The sequence below is a fragment of the Drosophila biarmipes genome, unplaced genomic scaffold (genome assembly GCF_025231255.1).
Source record: "Drosophila biarmipes strain raj3 unplaced genomic scaffold, RU_DBia_V1.1 ptg000016l, whole genome shotgun sequence".
Classification (NCBI taxonomy): Eukaryota; Metazoa; Arthropoda; class Insecta; order Diptera; family Drosophilidae; genus Drosophila; species Drosophila biarmipes.
The window spans coordinates 201,441-221,068 of record NW_026114534.1 but is presented as its reverse complement, the minus strand read 5'-3'; the positions used below and the strand labels follow the sequence as shown (position 1 = coordinate 221,068).

At 39.4% G+C, this 19,628-nt stretch overlaps 2 non-coding genes and 1 pseudogene across 2 annotated transcripts; all 3 read left to right on the top strand.

Annotated features, from left to right (window-relative positions):
* Positions 1 to 199: 199 nt before the first annotated feature.
* LOC127011881 (small subunit ribosomal RNA) lies at positions 200 to 2,194 on the top strand. The gene has a single exon (XR_007765339.1). It is a non-coding gene; the product is annotated as a small subunit ribosomal RNA (ribosomal RNA).
* A 1,204-nt stretch (positions 2,195 to 3,398) lies between these two features.
* On the top strand, positions 3,399 to 3,577 carry LOC127011934 (5.8S ribosomal RNA). Its single transcript, XR_007765393.1, has one exon. It is a non-coding gene; the product is annotated as a 5.8S ribosomal RNA (ribosomal RNA).
* A 402-nt stretch (positions 3,578 to 3,979) lies between these two features.
* Positions 3,980 to 13,418, top strand: LOC127011975 (large subunit ribosomal RNA; annotated as a pseudogene).
* The last annotated feature ends 6,210 nt before the right edge of the window (positions 13,419 to 19,628 follow it).

Here is a 19,628-nt window from a genome sequence, read left to right as displayed (position 1 = left end):
GTGTTTATAAAGAATATGATTCTTTTTGACATCAATAAAAACTTGTTATTATTAGTGGCGAAACAAGTATAAATTGGAAAACAAACGTATACGAATGCTATATAAAAATGGCCGTATTCGATAGAAATAAAATCTATAACAACATATATATTGCTAATTTCTATTCAAAAAATATGAATGAAATATGAATAAAAACATTATTCTGGTTGATCCTGCCAGTAGTTATATGCTTGTCTCAAAGATTAAGCCATGCATGTCTAAGTACACACGAATTAAAAGTGAAACCGCAAAAGGCTCATTATATCAGTTATGGTTCCTTAGATCGTTAACAGTTACTTGGATAACTGTGGTAATTCTAGAGCTAATACATGCAATTAAAACATGAACCTTATGGAACATGTGCTTTTATTAGGCTAAAACCAAGCGATCGCAAGATCGTTATATTGGTTGAACTCTAGATAACATGCAGATCGTATGGTCTTGTACCGACGACAGATCTTTCAAATGTCTGCCCTATCAACTTTTGATGGTAGTATCTAGGACTACCATGGTTGCAACGGGTAACGGGGAATCAGGGTTCGATTCCGGAGAGGGAGCCTGAGAAACGGCTACCACATCTAAGGAAGGCAGCAGGCGCGTAAATTACCCACTCCCAGCTCGGGGAGGTAGTGACGAAAAATAACAATACAGGACTCATATCCGAGGCCCTGTAATTGGAATGAGTACACTTTAAATCCTTTAACAAGGACCAATTGGAGGGCAAGTCTGGTGCCAGCAGCCGCGGTAATTCCAGCTCCAATAGCGTATATTAAAGTTGTTGCGGTTAAAACGTTCGTAGTTGAACTTGTGCTTCATACGGGTAGTACAACTTACAATTGTGGTTAGTACTATACCTTTATGTATGTAAGCGTATTACCGGTGGAGTTCTTACATGTGCTTAGATACTTGTATTTTTTCATATGTTCCTCCTATTTAAAAACCTGCATTAGTGCTCTTAAACGAGTGTTATTGTGGGCCGGTACAATTACTTTGAACAAATTAGAGTGCTTAAAGCAGGCTTCAAATGCCTGAATATTCTGTGCATGGGATAATGAAATAAGACCTCTGTTCTGCTTTCATTGGTTTTCAGATCAAGAGGTAATGATTAATAGAAGCAGTTTGGGGGCATTAGTATTACGACGCGAGAGGTGAAATTCTTGGACCGTCGTAAGACTAACTTAAGCGAAAGCATTTGCCAAAGATGTTTTCATTAATCAAGAACGAAAGTTAGAGGTTCGAAGGCGATCAGATACCGCCCTAGTTCTAACCATAAACGATGCCAGCTAGCAATTGGGTGTAGCTACTTTTATGGCTCTCTCAGTCGCTTCCCGGGAAACCAAAGCTTTTGGGCTCCGGGGGAAGTATGGTTGCAAAGCTGAAACTTAAAGGAATTGACGGAAGGGCACCACCAGGAGTGGAGCCTGCGGCTTAATTTGACTCAACACGGGAAAACTTACCAGGTCCGAACATAAGTGTGTAAGACAGATTGATAGCTCTTTCTCGAATCTATGGGTGGTGGTGCATGGCCGTTCTTAGTTCGTGGAGTGATTTGTCTGGTTAATTCCGATAACGAACGAGACTCAAATATATTAAATAGATATCTTCAGGATTATGGTGTTGAAGCTTATATAGCCTTCATTCATGGTGGCAGTAAAATGTTTATTGTGTTTGAATGTGTTTATATAAGTGGAGCCGTACCTGTTGGTTTGTCCCATTATAAGGACACTAGCTTCTTAAATGGACAAATTGCGTCTAGCAATAATGAGATTGAGCAATAACAGGTCTGTGATGCCCTTAGATGTCCTGGGCTGCACGCGCGCTACAATGAAAGTATCAACGTGTATTTCCTAGACCGAGAGGTCCGGGTAAACCGCTGAACCACTTTCATGCTTGGGATTGTGAACTGAAACTGTTCACATGAACTTGGAATTCCCAGTAAGTGTGAGTCATTAACTCGCATTGATTACGTCCCTGCCCTTTGTACACACCGCCCGTCGCTACTACCGATTGAATTATTTAGTGAGGTCTCCGGACGTGATCACTGTGACGCCTTGCGTGTTACGGTTGTTTCGCAAAAGTTGACCGAACTTGATTATTTAGAGGAAGTAAAAGTCGTAACAAGGTTTCCGTAGGTGAACCTGCGGAAGGATCATTAATGTTTTAATATCCTTACCGTTAATAAAATATTTGTTTATATTATAATAAATACATTATAGTATTACAAATAAAATATGAATTGCCAAAATGTATATGAGATCTATTATAGATCAAATGAAATTTCGAACAAGCAAATCGAAATAATGCAAATATTAAAATTATATATTGTATTTAATACATATGAGAGAAATTAATAAGCAGCCAAAGCAAACAAATAAAAATTCGAACAAGCAAATCGAATTATTAAAATAATAATATTAAATTATTATTGTATATCCTTACCGTTAATAAAATATTTGTTTATATTATAATAAATACATTATAATAATACAAATAAAATATGAATTGCCAAAATGTATAATGAGATCTAATATAGATCAAATAAAATTTCGAACAAGCAAATCGAAATAATGCAAATATTAAAATTATATATTGTATTTAATGCATATGAGAGAAATAATAAGCAGCCAAAGCAAACAAATAAAAATTCGAACAAGCAAATCGAATTATTAAAATAATAATATTAAATTATTATTGTATATCCTTACCGTTAATAAAATATTTGTTTATATTATAATAAATACATTATAGTAATACAAATAAAATATGAATTGCCAAAATGTATATGATCTAATATAGATCAAATGAAATTTCGAACAAGCAAATCGAAATAATGCAAATATTAAAATTATATATTGTATTTAATACATATGAGAGAAATAATAAGCAGCCAAAACAAACAAATAAAAATTCGAACAAGCAAATCGAATTATTAAAATAATAATATTAAATTATTATTGTATATAAACACAATTAAAATACTGTGTGTATATGGACCATAATATACACGCGTTGCGATATGTATTGTTCATCTCAGTTATGCGCATACATTGGATAATGCAACAACCTAAAATGTACAATGTTGTACCTGGTTTTATACAGGTTAATGTTTTATATAAATTTCAATTTATATCGCTAAAAAAGTATTAATATATATATATATATATTTATTTACAATAAATGCAATTTAAAAAGAAATACTTTGATATATATTGGTTATATAAAACTAAGACATTTCGCAGCATTCGTTTTAGGTATAAAAATAAATTTATTGAAGGAATTGATATATGCCAGTAAAATGGTGTATTTTTAATTTCTTTCAATAAAAACATATTTGACAAAATTAAGAAACCAATTTATAAAACTCTAAGCGGTGGATCACTCGGCTCATGGGTCGATGAAGAACGCAGCAAACTGTGCGTCATCGTGTGAACTGCAGGACACATGAACATCGACATTTTGAACGCATATCGCAGTCCATGCTGTTATGTACTTTAATTAATTTTATAGTGCTGCTTGGACTACATATGGTTGAGGGTTGTAAGACTATGCTAATTAAGTTGCTTATACAAATTTTATAATGAAATTTTATAAGCATATGGTATATTATTGGATAATAATAATTTAATTATTTTATTCATAATATTAAAAAATATATGAAAAACATTATCTCACATTAGTAAATAATTTGAATGTGAAAAACGAAGAGAAATATTTTCTTTTTCAATCAAATGATACTGAGAAATGTCTAGCATAAAAATTTATCTAGAATTGTCTCTTATTAATGATTAGAAAATAGAAAACCGTTGACAATATTATTATTCTTCGTTGATTCGTTAAATCAAACAAATGCCATTTATATACAGATATTATTAATATAACGAATTTAATAAAATGTTTTATCATTATATATAAAGAATTAATTGCATATAAAAGTTATACACAACCTCAACTCATATGGGACTACCCCCTGAATTTAAGCATATTAATTAGGGGAGGAAAAGAAACTAACAAGGATTTTCTTAGTAGCGGCGAGCGAAAAGAAATCAGTTCAGCACTAAGTCACTTTGTCTATATGGCAAATGTGAGATGCAGTGTATGGAGCGTCAATATTCTAGTATGAGAAATTAACGATTTAAGTCCTTCTTAAATGAGGCCATTTACCCATAGAGGGTGCCAGGCCCGTATAACGTTAATGATTACTAGATGATGTTTCCAAAGAGTCGTGTTGCTTGATAGTGCAGCACTAAGTGGGTGGTAAACTCCATCTAAAACTAAATATAACCATGAGACCGATAGTAAACAAGTACCGTGAGGGAAAGTTGAAAAGAACTCTGAATAGAGAGTTAAACAGTACGTGAAACTGCTTAGAGGTTAAGCCCGATGAACCTGAATATCCGTTATGGAAAATTCATCATTAGAATTGTAATATTTAAACAATATTATGATAATAGTGTGCATTTTTTCCATATAAGGACATTGTAATCTATTAGCATACCAAATTTATCATAAAATATAACTTATAGTTTATTCAAATTAATTTGCTTGCATTTTAACACAGAATAAATGTTATTAATTTGATAAAGTGCTGATAGATTTATATGAATACAGTGCGTTAATTTTTCGGAATTATATAATGGCATAATTATCATTGATTTTTGTGTTTATTATATGCACTTGTAGGATTAACAATGCGAAAGATTCAGGATACCTTCGGGACCCGTCTTGAAACACGGACCAAGGAGTCTAACATATGTGCAAGTTATTGGGATATAAACCTAATAGCGTAATTAACTTGACTAATAATGGGATTAGTTTTTTAACTATTTATAGCTAATTAACACAATCCCGGGGCGTTCTATATAGTTATGTATAATGATATTTATATTATTTATGCCTCTAACTGGAACGTACCTTGAGCATATATGCTGTGACCCGAAAGATGGTGAACTATACTTGATCAGGTTGAAGTCAGGGGAAACCCTGATGGAAGACCGAAACAGTTCTGACGTGCAAATCGATTGTCAGAATTGAGTATAGGGGCGAAAGACCAATCGAACCATCTAGTAGCTGGTTCCTTCCGAAGTTTCCCTCAGGATAGCTGGTGCATTTTAATATTATATAAAATAATCTTATCTGGTAAAGCGAATGATTAGAGGCCTTAGGGTCGAAACGATCTTAACCTATTCTCAAACTTTAAATGGGTAAGAACCTTAACTTTCTTGATATGAAGTTCAAGGTTATGATATAATGTGCCCAGTGGGCCACTTTTGGTAAGCAGAACTGGCGCTGTGGGATGAACCAAACGTAATGTTACGGTGCCCAAATTAACAACTCATGCAGATACCATGAAAGGCGTTGGTTGCTTAAAACAGCAGGACGGTGATCATGGAAGTCGAAATCCGCTAAGGAGTGTGTAACAACTCACCTGCCGAAGCAACTAGCCCTTAAAATGGATGGCGCTTAAGTTGTATACCTATACATTACCGCTAAAGTAGATGATTTATATTACTTGTAATATAAATTTTGAAACTTTAGTGAGTAGGAAGGTACAATGGTATGCGTAGAAGTGTTTGGCGTAAGCCTGCATGGAGCTGCCATTGGTACAGATCTTGGTGGTAGTAGCAAATAATCGAATGAGACCTTGGAGGACTGAAGTGGAGAAGGGTTTCGTGTGAACAGTGGTTGATCACGAGTTAGTCGGTCCTAAGTTCAAGGCGAAAGCCGAAAATTTTCAAGTAAAATACAAATGCCAAACAAATATATATATTATATAAAATCTAGCTAAATTAATATACTTGAATAATTTTGAACGAAAGGGAATACGGTTCCAATTCCGTAACCTGTTGAGTATCCGTTTGTTATTAAATATGGGCCTCGTGCTCATCCTGGCAACAGGAACGACCATAAAGAAGCCGTCGAGAGATATCGGAAGAGTTTTCTTTTCTGTTTTATAGCCGTACTACCATGGAAGTCTTTCGCAGAGAGATATGGTAGATGGGCTAGAAGAGCATGACATATACTGTTGTGTCGATATTTTCTCCTCGGACCTTGAAAATTTATGGTGGGGACACGCAAACTTCTCAACAGGCCGTACCAATATCCGCAGCTGGTCTCCAAGGTGAAGAGTCTCTAGTCGATAGAATAATGTAGGTAAGGGAAGTCGGCAAATTAGATCCGTAACTTCGGGATAAGGATTGGCTCTGAAGATTGAGATAGTCGGGCTTGATTGGGAAACAATAACATGGTTTATGTGCTCGTTCTGGGTAAATAGAGTTTCTAGCATTTATGTTAGTTACTTGTTCCCCGGATAGTTTAGTTACGTAGCCAATTGTGGAACTTTCTTGCTAAAATTTTTAAGAATACTAATTGGGTTAAACCAATTAGTTCTTATTAATTATAACGATTATCAATTAACAATCAATTCAGAACTGGCACGGACTTGGGGAATCCGACTGTCTAATTAAAACAAAGCATTGTGATGGCCCTAGCGGGTGTTGACACAATGTGATTTCTGCCCAGTGCTCTGAATGTCAAAGTGAAGAAATTCAAGTAAGCGCGGGTCAACGGCGGGAGTAACTATGACTCTCTTAAGGTAGCCAAATGCCTCGTCATCTAATTAGTGACGCGCATGAATGGATTAACGAGATTCCTACTGTCCCTATCTACACACATCGGTGTTAGATTGCTCGTGCGAACAGACGTGTTTTCCGTACGCTCCGCGAGTGTAGCCAATATTGACTGATAGAGACCAGATACGAAGCTAGAAACAGCACGAAAATTCGTGTTTTGTGCCTGCGAACCCAGTGCGCGTGTTTTCCCTGTGTAAAAGTGGTGAAACCGGGTGAAATTGGGTTTTTCCCATTGGAAATTTTCCATTGCGCCACGTGTGTCACGAGAGAGGCGCTCTCTTGAGAGAGGAGTTAGGCTTATTTAGGCACATTTTGCCTAAAACAGCTGTGCGGTTTGTGTCATCGCTAAACTTTTATCAGCTGATCAGCTGATAGAGCTTTCCGACCAGCTGATAATAAAGGGGTAAGTCCTTGGTGGAAAAGCTTTTGGGTTGGAACTGCCGATAACCGGCGGATGGCGCCACCCAAAATGGATGTTGGAGATTCTGGCAGTGAGAGTGCTAGTAGTAGGGGAAGCAGTGGGGGCAGAGGACGACCCAGAGGTAAGCGCAATAAAGCGCCGCTGAGGGACGCCTCTAGGTGCAAGTTGATGGCACTGGATGCAACTGCCGCTGACACTGCGACAGCCCCTGCCGCTGCCGCTGCCGCTGCCCCTGCTGCTGCCGCTGCCGCTGCGCCTGTCGCTGCCCTTGCCGCAGCCCCTGCCGCTCCCGCAGCCCCCGCCGCTGCTGCATCCTCTGCTGAACACGAGAAGACCTTCGTTGCACCAGCCAGTCCTCTAAAATCCTTCTCGGATAGGGAGTGGAGAGGTAATGGTGCCGTCGCTGCCGAGATGGGGGACATCCGATCGGAGATCGGTAGGATGTTCATGGTCTCCTATGCCAACCCGGCCACAAATGTGAAGGTACAGTCCGTAGCCAACCGCTACGAGGAGGTTGTTGCAGCCCTCCTTATACGGATTGGAGTGCTTGAGGACCGCCTTAAGAAGCAGACACCGGTTGCCTCGGCCGTCTCATACGCAGCCGCCGCTGCTAGAGGCGCGCACCTTATCGCCTCACCTGCTGCCCCTGTCGCCCCCTATGCCCCTGTAGCCGCACCGCGGAAAATCCGGGAGACCTGGTCGGCAGTCGTTGCATGTGATGATCCGGCCTTATCAGGGAGGCAAATTGCGGACAAGGTCCGCAAAGAGGTAGCGCCTGCTTTGGGCGTCAGAGTGCATGAGGTGCGAGAGTTGAAGCGGGGCGGCGCGATTATTCGCACGCCATCGCAGGCGGAGATGTCGAAAATCGTTGCCTCCGCAAAATTCGCTGAGGTGGGCCTTAAGGTGTCCAAAAACACTGCCGCAAAACCCAGGGTGACGGTACAGGATGTGGACACCACTGTGACGCCGGATGAGTTCATGATGGAGTTAAAAGAGAAAAACTTCGAGGAGATGTCGCTGAAGGAGTTCCAGAAGGCGGTAGTCCTGGCGACCAAGCCCTGGTCAGCAGCTAACAGCGCCACTATAAACGTGACGCTGGAAGTAGATGATCAGGCGTTGGCCGTTCTCGAAAGCGGGAGGGTGTATATCAAGTGGTTCTCTTACCGCTGCCGCTCTCAAGTGCGCACCTATGCGTGCCACCGATGCCTTGGTTTTGACCACAAAGTCAGCGAGTGTCGGTACGCTAGAGAAAACCAGGTCTGCCGCCAGTGCGGACAGAACGACCACGTCGCGGCGAAGTGCAAAAATGCGGTGGACTGCCGTAACTGCCGCCATAAAGGGCTACCCTCGGGGCACTATATGCTCTCGGGTGGATGCCCGATATATAGCGCTGTGCTAGCCAGGGTGCAAGCTAGACATTAACATGTTCAGCTTCATCCAAGCGAATTGTGGTCGAGGCCGTTGCGCTGTCATCGAGCTTGCAAAGCGGATGAGAGATGCTGGCCACCTGTTCGCACTCATTCAGGAGCCCTATGTGGACGCAGGCAAGCGTCTCACTGGACTCCCTGGAGGCATGAGAATCTTCGCTGACAAAAGGAAGAAAGCTGCCATCATCGTGGACGACCCGTCTGCCATCTGCATGCCCATCGAGACATTGACGACGGATTATGGAGTGTGCGTGAGTGTCACAGGAAAATACGGCACCATTTTTCTGTCCTCCGTATACTGCCAGTACTCAGCTGCCCTGCAGCCCTACACTGACTACCTGGATACGGTTCTGCTGCTAGCCAGCAGGACACCGACAATCCTCGGACTTGATGCGAATGCGGTTTCCCCGATGTGGTTCAGCAAAACTCCAGCTAACTCTGGAGACCGTCTGAATCGCGAACGGGGACAGCACATGGACGAGTGGATCATCGCAAGCGGTGTCTGTGTGCTTAATACGGCCAGCCAGGTGTTCACGTTCGATAATCACCGCTCCAGAAGTGATATCGACGTGACCTTCACCAACGAAGCAGCGCGTGTGTGGGCAACATACGAATGGAGAGTTGACTTCTGGGAGCTGAGTGACCACAACATCATCACTGTTGAGGTTACTCCAGATCCAAGCAGTACCGTTGAGAGCCTAGCTCCGGTACCGCAATGGAGGCTCTCCAATGCAAGTTGGCGAAGATTCAGAGTAGAACTAAGGGATGTAGCTGAATGTCTCGAGGAACTGGAGGAATCGCCGTTGGATGATCATGTGTCAGCCCTTCGCTCCATCGTACACGAAGTGTGCGACAGGGTAATAGGGCGCAGGATACCTGCAGCAAGGGGAAACGTAATATGGTGGAATCCTGAACTGAGTACCAAGCGCCAAGAGGTCAGGAGACTGAGGCGCAGGCTGCAGGCAGCTCGTCGGAGTGGCACCGGCGATGTTGAGCGACTTGCCGCTGGATTAAGGCTTGCCTCAGGCCAGTATAAGAAGCTTATCCTGATGACAAAGGAACAAAACTGGCGGGACTTCGTGGGACGGCACAAGGATGATCCATGGGGGCACGCCTACCGAATATGCCGAGGCCGGAAAAAGACAACCGATCTTGGATGTCTTAGGTCGAACGGCGCGCTACTTACGACATGGCACGACTGCGCAGATATACTCCTCCGCAACTTCTTCCCTGTTGCGGAATCCACAGTGCGTGAGGGTATAACTCCTGCTGCTCCACCGACCCTCGAAGCCTTCGAGGTGGCAACCAGCGTCGCGAAGCTGAGAAGCCGGCGATCGCCGGGAATGGACGGCATCACGGGTGGGATCGTCAAGGAGGTATGGCGTGCTATCCCTCAGCACCTGACGAAGTTGTACTCTCGATGCCTCTCGGAAGGATATTTTCCTGCCGAGTGGAAACACCCGAGAGTGATACCGCTGGTAAAGGGGCCAGATAAGGACAGGAGCGATCCTGCCTCTTATCGTGGCATATGCCTTTTGCCAGTGTTCGGAAAGGTGCTGGAAGGGATCATGGTGAATCGACTAAAGGATGTGCTACCGGATGGCTGCAGATGGCAATTTGGATTTCGGCCTGGACGCTGCGTTGAGGATGCGTGGATGCACGCTAAAAACACCGTTTCCACCAGCCGCGAGAGGAGGGTGCTGGGAATCTTTGTTGATTTCAAGGGTGCCTTCGACAATGTTGAGTGGAACGCGGTGCTGGATCGGCTTATCGACGTCGGCTGTCGAGAGATAGACTTGTGGAAAAGTTATTTCTCCGGTCGAAGTGCCAGTATCATCAGCAGTTACGAAGCGGCCACAGTGTCGGTTACACGGGGCTGCCCGCAAGGGTCCGTCAGTGGTCCATTTATTTGGAACCTACTGATGGATGTGCTGCTTCAGCGCCTGGAGCCACATTGTGCTCTGAGCGCGTTTGCAGATGACTTGCTACTTTTCGTCGATGGGAATTCCCGTGCCGATCTGGAGCGAAAGGGCGAGCAGTTGATGGACATCGTGGGAGCCTGGGGAGCTGAGGTTGGAGTGAGTGTGTCAACCAGCAAGACGGCAATCATGTTGCTGAAAGGGAATCTTTCAGACACTAGGAGACCGACCGTACGGTTTGCTGGAGCAAGCCTGCCATACGTCACCAAATGCCGGTACCTTGGCATCTTAGTCGGCGAGCGGATGAGCTTTCTCCCGCATATCTCTGCTCTCAGAGATCGGCTGGCTGGAGTTGCCGGAGGGCTAGCACGGGTGCTCCGAGTCGATTGGGGGCTCAGCTCCCGTGCTAAGAGGACGATATACAGCGGACTCATGGTCCCCTGTGCACTCTTCGGTGCCTCGGTCTGGTACAAGGCGGCGAGCAAGGGCAAGTCCTTAAGACTCCTCACCTCGTGCCAGAGGACCATCCTATTAGGATGCCTACCGGTATGCCGCACAGTGTCCACGGTGGCACTGCAGGTGCTTGCTGGTGCTCCTCCAATGGATTTAGATGCTCACAGGATGGCAGTGAAGTTTAAGCTCAGAAAGCACGTTCCCCTGGACGAGAGCGACTGGCTCTATGGACAGGACTTGTCTGTGTTGGACTGGAAATCCAAGATGGCTCTGCTAGACGAATGTCTGCTAAATGAGTGGCAACTCAGATGGGACCAAGCGGCTCACGGTTTTGTGACTCGCCAGTTTTTCCCAGAGGCAGCGTTCGTCTACAAGAGGAAGGACTTTGTCTTCACCTTAAGAGCCGGATTCTTGCTGACAGGACACGGGTCGTTCAACGCTTTCCTCCATGGTAGAACCCTCAGCACCACAACCGCATGCTCATGTGGAGAGGAGAGTGAGGACTGGCTTCACGTACTATGTGAGTGCCGCCTCTATAGCGATTTGCGTGACTTGGATGCCCTTGGCATTGTTCGAGTCCAAGAACGATGGAACGTCGCAGGAGTAGTCGAGACCCCAGAACGGATGCGTCTCCTAGGAGCTTTTGCTGATGCTGCCTTCTCGAGGCGTAGGATGGAAGCGACGAGGGATGAACCGCAGGCGCCGGGACAATAGTCCCAAAACCCCCTTGCCGTGTGGCAACGGCGAAGAATACTGCCACAGCTTGTCATTGCTTGTCGTAGGAGGCGACTAATATGACATGGTTGCCCCATCCGAGCTTGTCGGAGCTGAAGGGGTGAGGCCCACCGAGCCTGAAATTTCGGTGCCACGGGTTGAGTGGTTCTCCAAGGCTACTCATTGAGGTCGGCCCCCTAGTGGGAGTTTCGTGGTGGCTGTGGTTGACACCTATATCGCGGGTAGAGTCCCCGGGCTCGACGTGGATGTTGCGTTAATACAACTCGGGTGCTGCGACCCAAAGAACAGTAGAGATTTTAGATAGATCTCGCCCCTATGCAAGGGGGAGTGCTTGCCCGACAAGCAAGTACTTAAATTGCTACTGGGGTGGTTGCTATGTACATAGCTATAGCTTCTAGTCCAGGGCGTTGGTTTGGCGCTTAACCCAGACCCTTGCATTATATACTCCCTTGTGGGTATATTAGAATGCCGTGGCTGTAATCCCTTCAGTGCGGAACACGTCACGTTAAATAAGTTCGGAGGGATCCGAGACACACCTGTCCCTATCTACTATCTAGCGAAACCACAGCCAAGGGAACGGGCTTGGAATAATTAGCGGGGAAAGAAGACCCTTTTGAGCTTGACTCTAATCTGGCAGTGTAAGGAGACATAAGAGGTGTAGAATAAGTGGGAGATATTAGACCTCGGTTTGGTATCGCCAATGAAATACCACTACTCTTATTGTTTCCTTACTTACTTGATTAAATGGAACGTGTATCATTTCCTAGCCATTATACGGATATATTTATTATATCTTATGGTATTGGGTTTTGATGCAAGCTTCTTGATCAAAGTATCACGAGTTTGTTATATAATCGCAAACAAATTCTTTAATAAAACGGTGCATTTATGTATTTTTGATTTGAAAATTTGGTATAACTCCAATTACTCAGGTATGATCCAATTCAAGGACATTGCCAGGTAGGGAGTTTGACTGGGGCGGTACATCTCTCAAATAATAACGGAGGTGTCCCAAGGCCAGCTCAGTGCGGACAGAAACCACACATAGAGCAAAAGGGCAAATGCTGACTTGATCTCGGTGTTCAGTACACACAGGGACAGCAAAAGCTCGGCCTATCGATCCTTTTGGTTTAAAGAGTTTTTAACAAGAGGTGTCAGAAAAGTTACCATAGGGATAACTGGCTTGTGGCGGCCAAGCGTTCATAGCGACGTCGCTTTTTGATCCTTCGATGTCGGCTCTTCCTATCATTGTGAAGCAAAATTCACCAAGCGTTGGATTGTTCACCCATGCAAGGGAACGTGAGCTGGGTTTAGACCGTCGTGAGACAGGTTAGTTTTACCCTACTAATGACAAAACGTTGTTGCGACAGCATTCCTGCGTAGTACGAGAGGAACCGCAGGTACGGACCAATGGCACAATACTTGTTCGAGCGAACAGTGGTATGACGCTACGTCCGTTGGATTATGCCTGAACGCCTCTAAGGTCGTATCCGTGCTGGACTGCAATGATAAATAAGGGGCAATTTGCATTGTATGGCTTCTAAACCATTTAAAGTTTATAATTTACTTTTTAAACGACAATGGATGTGATGCCAATGTAATTTGTAACATAGTAAATTGGGAGGATCTTTGATCACCTGATGCCGCGCTAGTTACATATAAAAGCATTATTTAATACAATGACAAAGCCTAGAATCAATTGTAAACGACTTTTGTAACAGGCAAGGTGTTGTAAGTGGTTGAGCAGCTGCCATACTGCGATCCACTGAAGCTTATCCTTTGCTTGATGATTCGATAATAAAATTGCATAATTTATTTGTTGTGTTGAACTTCTTATATAAAGTTCAACCAACAATCTATTTGTATGCATTGATTGTTTGCTTGGCTTTGTGGCGAATTTTTAATCCTTTATATATTACATTCCTAAGGTCTAGATTTTCAAGTAAGAGACCAATTTGATTAACATATCAATATAAGTACAACTCGACCATCTAATAATAACAATATGAATCGTCATCTTATTAGTGACGCGAAGATTGGCAAACATATAATATAAAAATATTCCTAAGGTCTAGATTTTCAAGTAAGAGACCAATTTGATTAACATATCAATATAAGTACAACTCGACCATCTAATAATAACAATATGAATCGTCATCTTATTAGTGACGCGAAGATTGGCAAACATATAATATAAAAATATTCCTAAGGTCTAGATTTTCAAGTAAGAGACCAATTTGATTAACATATCAATATAAGTACAACTCGACCATCTAATAATAATATGAATCGTCATCTTATTAGTGACGCGAAGATTGGCAAACATATAATATAAAAATATTCCTAAGGTCTAGATTTTCAAGTAAGAGACCAATTTGATTAACATATCAATATAAGTACAACTCGACCATCTAATAATAACAATATGAATCGTCATCTTATTAGTGACGCGAAGATTGGCAAACATATAATATAAAAATATTCCTAAGGTCTAGATTTTCAAGTAAGAGACCAATTTGATTAACATATCAATATAAGTACAACTCGACCATCTAATAATAACAATATGAATCGTCATCTTATTAGTGACGCGAAGATTGGCAAACATATAATATAAAAATATTCCTAAGGTCTAGATTTTCAAGTAAGAGACCAATTTGATTAACATATCAATATAAGTACAACTCGACCATCTAATAATAACAATATGAATCGTCATCTTTTTAGTGACGCGAAGATTGGCAAACATATAATATAAAAATATTCCTAAGGTCTAGAATCTTAAGCAATAGACCAATTCAACTAAGAGTTGACATATAAAAATATGTTCCTTTTAATGTTAGCAAAATTTTATCGTCACATACTGTTAGTGACGCGAACGTTTTTTTCTCCATGTTTATATGAATGTTTATTCAAAGGTAGAAAGGCAGGATCGTTATTTTATAAGTGAAGCGATAAAAAAATATTATGCAATAGGACATCTATTTATAAATATTTTTAAGTCTTAGAAATTCAAGTAAAGAGATTCAAGAAATTCATTCAACTTAGAGCGCACATATAATTAAAACTATTCCTGAGGTTTAGAAACCAAATTAAATAAAGAGGACATATAAACGTATGTGGTATTTTGATGGTAGTAAAAATGTATCGCGATATTATTAGTGACGCGACCAATTTTTATACTTTTTGCTCCATGTGCAAATATATCTAGTGTTTAGATAGTCAATTAAAAATGACAATTTTAACTAAAAGACTTAAAAAAGTGTTTGTCAAACTTATAATTTTGTCAATACTATATAAAACGCCAATCATATCCTTATAAAAGTAAATACGGTATATGGTTATAAATACAAAACCATATATAAATAAAAAAATGAAATCGTATGTATATGGCTTATAGGTATAATACCTATAAGGCATAATAATGTATAATATTAGCAAATATACATATAAAAGTGCATAAATTGTATAGATATGGCATAAAGAAGGCATTTATGAGAATAGCTAGTAGAATTTGCCCATACACTACTAGCGAAATGAGATATTTATACCTAGTGAGGGCGGCACTAGTACTATAAATTGTGGCAAAATAAATCTTATGCAAATGCATAGGATTTTGTCAATACCGTACAAAAAACTAAGTAAAACGTATGGATATTGAAAAATAAATGGATTATATTCATAAAATACGAATATTTCTTGCATTCTCTTGTTATACGAGAGAATATCATACGGAGCGGGCAGCCCCTAGTATAGTAAGCAGTCGAATGGGAGACAGCGTGTCCAAAAACACCTATAGGGAGGTGGTCGTTGGCGGACCTCTCCTCGTATTGGTCAAACTTATGATTTTGTCAATACTATATAAAACGCCAATCATATCCATATAAAATTGAATACAGTATATGGATATGAATAAAAAACCATACATAAATAAAAAAAAAATATGTATAAAAAATTATACATATATTTATATTAAGCAATCGTATGGATGTGGCTTATAGGTATAATACCTATAAGGCATAATAATGTATAATATAGCAAATATACATATAAAAGTGCATGAATTGTATAGATATGGCATATAAGTGACATATTTATGAGAATAGCTAGTAGAATTTCCCCATACACTACTAGCGAAATGAGATATTTATACCTAGTGAGGGCGGCACTAGTACTATAAATTGTGGCAAAATAAATCTTATGCAAATGCATAGGATTTTGTCAATACCGTACAAAAAACTAAGTAAAACGTATGGATATTGAAAAATAAATGGATTATATTCATAAAATACGAATATTTCTTGCATTCTCTTGTTATATGAGAGAATATCATACGGAGCGGGTAGCCCCTAGTATAGTAAGCAGTCGAATGGGAGACAGCGTGTCCAAAAACACCTATAGGGAGGTGGTCGTTGGCGGACCTCTCCTCGTATTGGTCAAACTTATGATTTTGTCAATACTATATAAAACGCCAATCATATCCATATAAAAGTGAATACAGTATATGGATATGAATAAAAAACCAAACATAAATAAAAAAAAAATATGTATAAAAAATTATACATATATTTATATTAAGCAATCGTATGGATGTGGCTTATAGGTATAATACCTATAAGGCATAATAATGTATAATATAGCAAATATACATATAAAAGTGCATGAATTGTATAGATATGGCATATAAGTGACATATTTATGAGAATAGCTAGTAGAATTTGCCCATACACTACTAGCGAAATGAGATATTTATACCTAGTGAGGGCGGCACTAGTACTATAAATTGTGGCAAAATAAATCTTATGCAAATGCATAGGATTTTGTCAATACCGTACAAAAAACTAAGTAAAACGTATGGATATTGAAAAATAAATGGATTATATTCATAAAATACGAATATTTCTTGCATTCTCTTGTTATATGAGAGAATATCATACGGAGCGGGTAGCCCCTAGTATAGTAAGCAGTCGAATGGGAGACAGCGTGTCCAAAAACACCTATAGGGAGGTGGTCGTTGGCGGACCTCTCCTCGTATTGGTCAAACTTATGATTTTGTCAATACTATATAAAACGCCAATCATATCCATATAAAAGTGAATACAGTATATGGATATGAATAAAAAACCATACATAAATAAAAAAAAATATGTATAAAAAATTATACATATATTTATATTAAGCAATCGTATGGATGTGGCTTATAGGTATAATACCTATAAGGCATAATAATGTATAATATAGCAAATATACATATAAAAGTGCATGAATTGTATAGATATGGCATATAAGTGACATATTTATGAGAATAGCTAGTAGAATTTGCCCATACACTACTAGCGAAATGAGATATTTATACCTAGTGAGGGCGGCACTAGTACTATAAATTGTGGCAAAATAAATCTTATGCAAATGCATAGGATTTTGTCAATACCGTACAAAAAACTAAGTAAAACGTATGGATATTGAAAAATAAATGGATTATATTCATAAAATACGAATATTTCTTGCATTCTCTTGTTATACGAGAGAATATCATACGGAGCGGGCAGCCCCTAGTATAGTAAGCAGTCGAATGGGAGACAGCGTGTCCAAAAACACCTATAGGGAGGTGGTCGTTGGCGGACCTCTCCTCGTATTGGTCAAACTTATGATTTTGTCAATACTATATAAAACGCCAAGCATATCCATATAAAAGTGAATACAGTATATGGATATGAATAAAAAACCATACATAAATAAAAAAAAATATGTATAAAAAATTATACATATATTTATATTAAGCAATCGTATGGATGTGGCTTATAGGTATAATACCTATAAGGCATAATAATGTATAATATAGCAAATATACATATAAAAGTGCATGAATTGTATAGATATGGCATATAAGTGACATATTTATGAGAATAGCTAGTAGAATTTGCCCATACACTACTAGCGAAATGAGATATTTATACCTAGTGAGGGCGGCACTAGTACTATAAATTGTGGCAAAATAAATCTTATGCAAATGCATAGGATTTTGTCAATACCGTACAAAAAACTAAGTAAAACGTATGGATATTGAAAAATAAATGGATTATATTCATAAAATACGAATATTTCTTGCATTCTCTTGTTATACGAGAGAATATCATACGGAGCGGGCAGCCCCTAGTATAGTAAGCAGTCGAATGGGAGACAGCGTGTCCAAAAACACCTATAGGGAGGTGGTCGTTGGCGGACCTCTCCTCGTATTGGTCAAACTTATGATTTTGTCAATACTATATAAAACGCCAAGCATATCCATATAAAAGTGAATACAGTATATGGATATGAATAAAAAACCATACATAAATAAAAAAAAATATGTATAAAAAATTATACATATATTTATATTAAGCAATCGTATGGATGTGGCTTATAGGTATAATACCTATAAGGCATAATAATGTATAATATAGCAAATATACATATAAAAGTGCATGAATTGTATAGATATGGCATATAAGTGACATATTTATGAGAATAGCTAGTAGAATTTGCCCATACACTACTAGCGAAATGAGATATTTATACCTAGTGAGGGCGGCACTAGTACTATAAATTGTGGCAAAATAAATCTTATGCAAATGCATAGGATTTTGTCAATACCGTACAAAAAACTAAGTAAAACGTATGGATATTGAAAAATAAATGGATTATATTCATAAAATACGAATATTTCTTGCATTCTCTTGTTATACGAGAGAATATCATACGGAGCGGGCAGCCCCTAGTATAGTAAGCAGTCGAATGGGAGACAGCGTGTCCAAAAACACCTATAGGGAGGTGGTCGTTGGCGGACCTCTCCTCGTATTGGTCAAACTTATGATTTTGTCAATACTATATAAAACGCCAATCATATCCATATAAAAGTGAATACAGTATATGGATATGAATAAAAAACCATACATAAATAAAAAAAAATATGTATAAAAAATTATACATATATTTATATTAAGCAATCGTATGGATGTGGCTTATAGGTATAATACCTATAAGGCATAATAATGTATAATATAGCAAATATACATATAAAAGTGCATGAATTGTATAGATATGGCATATAAGTGACATATTTATGAGAATAGCTAGTAGAATTTGCCCATACACTACTAGCGAAATGAGATATTTATACCTAGTGAGGGCGGCACTAGTACTATAAATTGTGGCAAAATAAATCTTATGCAAATGCATAGGATTTTGTCAATACCGTACAAAAAACTAAGTAAAACGTATGGATATTGAAAAATAAATGGATTATATTCATAAAATACGAATATTTCTTGCATTCTCTTGTTATATGAGAGAATATCATACGGAGCGGGTAGCCCCTAGTATAGTAAGCAGTCGAATGGGAGACAGCGTGTCCAAAAACACCTATAGGGAGGTGGTCGTTGGCGGACCTCTCCTCGTATTGGTCAAACTTATGATTTTGTCAATACTATATAAAACGCCAATCATATCCATATAAAAGTGAATACAGTATATGGATATGAATAAAAAACCATACATAAATAAAAAAAAAATATGTATAAAAAATTATACATATATTTATATTAAGCAATCGTATGGATGTGGCTTATAGGTATAATACCTATAAGGCATAATAATGTATAATATAGCAAATATACATATAAAAGTGCATGAATTGTATAGATATGGCATATAAGTGACATATTTATGAGAATAGCTAGTAGAATTTGCCCATACACTACTAGCGAAATGAGATATTTATACCTAGTGAGGGCGGCACTAGTACTATAAATTGTGGCAAAATAAATCTTATGCAAATGCATAGGATTTTGTCAATACCATACATAAACCGTATGGATATTGAGAAGTTAATAGATTACATCTATAATATGAGAAGTATTTTAGTATTCTTATTAAATAAGAGAATACTATAAGGGTGAGTGGCAAAGAGAATTGAATATACCCGAATGGGAGACAGCGTGTCCAAAAACTACTATAGGTGGTGTGG